The following is a 5,559-nucleotide window of genomic DNA, read 5'->3' as shown; positions in this document are numbered from 1 at the left end:
TTTCCTAGCTCAACTATTTGTTTTTATATGCTTTATTGAGTTGTACATTCCTCTCTAAGCATTGAGGAAAATGCATTATTTTAAGCATGGGGAGGGGGGTTAGTGTCAAAATTTGTATTTTTGTTAAAAAATTTTCAATTTTCAATTTTTTTTAGTTAAAATTCTCCGTTTTCCTTTTTTCATTTTATTTTCTGCATTGCATCTGTATAGAAAAAATTCGAAAAGTCCAAAAAATATTTTTATATTATTTTATGTTTTTTTGCATTATAAAAAACCCAAAAATATTTTATTTTTAGTTAATTTAGTTTTTATTTCTGCATAAAAAATTAGAAAAAGTTACATGAGATGAGGATATCATTTACATTCGATAACTCTATAAATATGAAGTGTGATAAGAACCAAAAATAACAGTCTTACTACAACCAAATATAAAAAGTATGATGAGTTTATAAAACTCTTTGATCGATTAGATCTTATAACAGGTGAATCAAGAAAGTAATAACAGTTAGATAAAAACACAAGAATAGATCTGAATGAGTCGAATGATTTGATTAACTCAATCCTCAGCAGAGCTCGATGAAGAACTTCCGCTGTAGAGGATTCTAGGGTTACAAAAGATAAGAATCTGAACGCTATAAAATCTCTATCAAATCTTCTCTAATCTTACGTTTAAGAATGCATGCAAGCATCTATATATAATAAACCCTCAAAAACAACTCACGGATGGATAGGCCCATACCGGAGACAAAACTGGACTAGCTAACGAGCCCAAAGACGCAACACTTAACTGGACCTAACAATCTCCCCCTTTGCGTCAATTTGGAGCGAGACTATCACTTCTTCTTGCTGGGGCCAGCTGCCGGAACCTTCTTGTTGGTATCAAACAGACGAGGGATAAGAGCGAGGATTGTCTGTCTGAAGCGAATATACCACTGGATCATATCATCAAAATACTTCTTTTCGTCAGCTGAGTTTTGCTTGCACCGATGAATGATACTCAAAACATGTTCCAGGCATGCAGTGGTATAAAGATGTTTGTCTGCCAAAGCGAATAGGCATTTTTGGCCTTCGTTCCTGGTAAACATAACTGAATTTCTCTTCGGGTCAATCTTCCCCATCTGCATCATGTTGAGATCACTTACTGAGCCAACAGGAGAAATAGTAGGCTTTTTCTTGAAGACACTCGCTATCTCCTGATCCATCTTGGCAACTTCCATGATGTAGCAGACAAGCATCCTTTTGAAGTGGTCAATGATCGGACCATATTCTGCTTCATTTGTAAGAAGGATGTTGTGCAAAACAATCCAGTCATGTGGATTCAAGGTTGGAAGATCAGCAAGCGAAATGGCATGTTTGGTCTTGGCAGATCCTCTCAGCACCTTAAACCGAACGTTAGTGAAGTTTCCTTCCCGATACGGCTTGAGGACCCGAACGTTGATAATTTTCTGAGTGCTCCATGTTTGATATTGTGGTTGGGCAACCCTCAGATAGAATTCGACCAAATCCTTGTCAACCTTAGGATGAGGATGAGGGATATATGCAACGTTGTCAAAGGCATGGAAGATGAACGCCTTTCGGGTCAGCGGCATGTCGAACTGAGAATCGACAGAATTAACGCGATCTAGAGAGATCACTAGTTTTAGCCACAAGATGCTTGGTGTTTCGATTGCTTCTTTCAGCAACTTCTCAAGAGTCCAAGGAGGAAAAAGGGTTTTCCTACTCTCAAGAAGGTCGTGAGCTTCTTTCTATTTTCGTTCAGCTTCTTCAGCCTCTCTAGCAACCCGAGCGCTGATGTCAGCGTCCTTGTCTCGACCTTGCTTTTTCAAGAGATCAGCATTCGTCTCTTTGTCATCGTCACTTTCTTCAGCAATTTTCTTCCCTTTGTCTTTTACACCCGAACCTGAGGCTTGGCCTATTGGAGGAGGTTCGGTTGTTTTTGTTGCTGTAGAAGTGGGAGGCGGTTGAGATACATTCTCTCCCCCTTGTTTCGGAATGGACACGAAGTCAAGGAGCCCTTCAAGGTTGCTCAGGAGAGAAAGAGCAGGAGCAAGATTTTCTGCAAGAGTTCGCCTCACAGAGTAGTTTAGTATCGGATCATGTGCTTCCAGGATGTTTGAAATGGTTGCGTGGACATCCGAAACACATGATGAAATCACCTCTCTTTCAGATCGAAGAGACTCAATCTCCTTTTGAGAAATAGAGAGTTGAAGACTCTTGACCTTAAGAGCAGTTGTCTTTCTAGCAAGAGTGTCCATAAGAGAGTTCTCGGCAGCGACATCTTCTTGAAGCTTGGTGAGGCGCTCCTCAATGGTCGCCTGAAACGCCGAGTTGTTGTCGGAGAGAGTTTGACGAAGAGCGGCAAATGACTTCAGTTCAGAGGCAACTGAGGTAGCCAGCGAGTTGACGATGGGGTCAAGCTTCGTTTTGGTGGCTTCGACAGTTTCCTGTAAAGACTTCAACAGAGAGGAAGCATCAGTAAATAGTTTTTTGACTTTTTCAGTCGCAGCCGCACAGGCTTTGGTGGATGCATCAATGGCGGCAGTAGCTGAGTTTAGAGAGAGTTCATGAGCTTTTGAAAAAGCATCAACAATCTTCTGAATAGCAGCTTCAGAAATTGTGGACTGTGATGAAGAAGAGGAGGCAATGAGCGAATCTATCTTCTCGTGAAGCTCCTTTAGATGCTTTTTGGTGACGGGAGCATCATCATCGTCGTCACTCTGCACCTGATACGAACTGTAATAGACCGAATCAAAGGTCATGTCCTCCCCACCAAGAAATGGTTCTTCATCCTCTGCTGGCTGAGGTGAGGGTGGAGGCTCGGTAGTGGAAGTAGGTTCGGGTTGTGAAGTAGGTTCGGTAGTGGGAGTGGGTTTGGGTGCTTTAGTAGGAGCCCCCGTATCAGATACATTGGTTCTTACTTCAGCGGTTGAGGTGGTAGCTTCTGTAAAAATGGGAGGAGGTACTGGGATAGAGGTAGGTGGTATTTGAGTGGTGGAGGTTGTGGGGGGAATGGAAATAGGAATGGTGACAGGTGGAGAAGAGATAGGTGAATTGGAAAAATGAACTTCTGGGGTAGGCGATCGTGGAGGAGTGTTGCCACGAGGAGACTCGTCAGAGTCTGAATTTTCTTCCTCAGATTCGCTTGAGGAGGAAGCTAATATCAGCTTGCGCCTGGGTTGGGTTTTTCTCTTCTTCAGCAGAGGGGATTGAGCAGCCTTGGTGGTTTTACGTTTCTTGGGAGAAGGGCCTTTCGCTCCCTTGCCAACCTGCTTGTCTTTGCCTTTTTCATTCTTTTTTCTCCTTGGAGCAGGCTTGTCAGCTTCGTGGATGGATTTGATCATCTCAGGAGTGAGCTCTCTAGGACCAAAGCGATGAAACTCCTTGTAGGTTTGGATGATACGGCTGTCAGTAGGAACGTCTCCATACATTGACTTAGGGATGGAGCCAATAAACTGGAATTTGGATGCATCAGAGACTATGATCTTCGTGGTATGGAAAGTACCAATCGAAGACAGTGGAGATCCAGCAACAATGGGGACGTGATACTTGTCCATCACCCATTTTGTGACTATGGTCCAGAAGCGAGCATAGAAGATCTCGGAGTGTCGAGATGTAGAGGCCAGACTCTGAATCAGCTTCTGCCATAGGACCGACCCATAGTCCAGGTTGATACCGTTGTAAACCCCATATAGAATCGTGATGAACAGATGACTTGCTCCGTCCGACCCAACACTTCGTTCAGATAACCCGTTGAATAGCACAGTAAATAACCCATTCCACTAAGGAGGTAGGCACGATTTCTTGAACTTAGTGACCGTTGTCAGCACCTCAGTATACCCCATATTGTAGAACATAGAAAACATGTGACCCACTGGAATGGATTCAGGGTTAACCCTAGATGAATCTGGTTCAAACCCTAAAAGGGAGCAGAATCGCTGCTTGGAGATCGACGCTTTGTGATCAAGAATGTCGAAGAAGAACCTATCGACAGACTTGTCGTAATGAGCAGTGGCGAAAATTTGGGATAAACTCTCCATAGGAACAGCTTCAGCTTTGGTGAGAGCAGGAGCAAGCGGTGAGTATTTGAGGCATTCGATGATCGGGAACATGAAGGCATCATAAACCTGAGGAGTAAGATCGATGATCAAACTCTGTTGGGGACGAATCGGCAGGATGTAGGAAGTCGCATGAACAGATGATGAATCCGCCATTGAAGTGAAGAAGTTGGGAGAGATGATGAACAGTAGAATACATGAAGCTTTTCTTGCTCTCTGAAGTTTGGGTGCAGTAAAGAGGTAAATAATGGTCAAGATTACCTTTTACACTGTGGCTAAAGGAGAGAGAAGAATCCATTCCCAAATCTTCGAAGGAAATACGAAGGGTTTTTCGGAGGTGATTGATGCGTGATAGTTGGTATCCCCGATGATTACGCAGGAGAGAGAAAATTGTCCCAATTCACACGCCTTCCCATCAGGCGTCGTTTTTAAACGAAACGGTTCCACTTCACACGCCTGTCATTCAAGCGTCATTTGAAAATCAAATCGATTGGACTCCCGCCTGAGTCAGCATCTTATCCTTTTAGAGTGAACGTCATCTTAAAGCAAAATAACCACGTGGATCAATATGAGCCACAACTCATTTATAACAGCAAATCCCATTAAAAAAATGGCTTGTAACTAATGTAACCAAAATTTTGGAAAATCAAAAAGATTTTCGTGCTTAGTGTGTAAAAGAGAACGAAATAAAGCAACACATATGAGGGAATTTATGATGTCAGTAAAGACACGAAACAATGGATCCCGGGCACGAATCTCTCCCTTCAAAGTCAAGAGAGACATTAAAGTGTTTGTATGGTTTCCCATTGAATAACGATCAGACACTTATTGAGAAGTGTTGAAAGACTTCTTTTAATTAGGCTGATTTGGGTGGCTTTCGCTTCAGTTTAGAATTCCTGATATTGACATAAGACAGAAATCAACTGAAGTACTTGTGAGACCAATGTAGTCTGTTGAACAAGTAGGTTTGAAATATTTTAAGTGGCAATGTAAAATATTTGATGTAAAATCTCAAAAAAAAAAATTAAAACTGGATTCCAAGGGAAGAAATGCTATGGGATATAACAATTCATAGGAACCACACAAAAGGAAATTATAGATTTCACATTCCATCCCCATGGATAAGTCCGTCAATTCATTAGTGAAAGCTAGAGCAAAGTTGATTGTTCACCGTCAATGCATAGTAGGTATTGAATTGTGGGTTTCACTTAGTACATAGTGGCATGAAGCTAAGATCATGAACACAGAAATTGTGTAACCATAAACCTCAGTGGTAATTTCTGAGAGTCTCAAGGGTTACGTTTATGAAGCGAATAAGATGGAGAAAAGTAGTGTAGATGGTGTAAAGGGATCAAAGTACCTCTGCTGTTAAAATAAGGACCAAGCAGAAAACTCTTATCTCATGTGAGAAGAGAGTTAGGTAGCTCATGATTAGAATAAATATGAAAGCCTAATTGGGAAGACAGGGTTTGTATTTACCAAGTTAGTAAGGCTATTATTCAGA

This window comes from Lactuca sativa, chromosome 1 (genome assembly GCF_002870075.4).
Source record: "Lactuca sativa cultivar Salinas chromosome 1, Lsat_Salinas_v11, whole genome shotgun sequence".
Classification (NCBI taxonomy): Eukaryota; Viridiplantae; Streptophyta; class Magnoliopsida; order Asterales; family Asteraceae; genus Lactuca; species Lactuca sativa.
The sequence above is the reverse complement of the archived record's forward strand: the minus strand, read 5'-3'. Positions refer to the sequence as shown.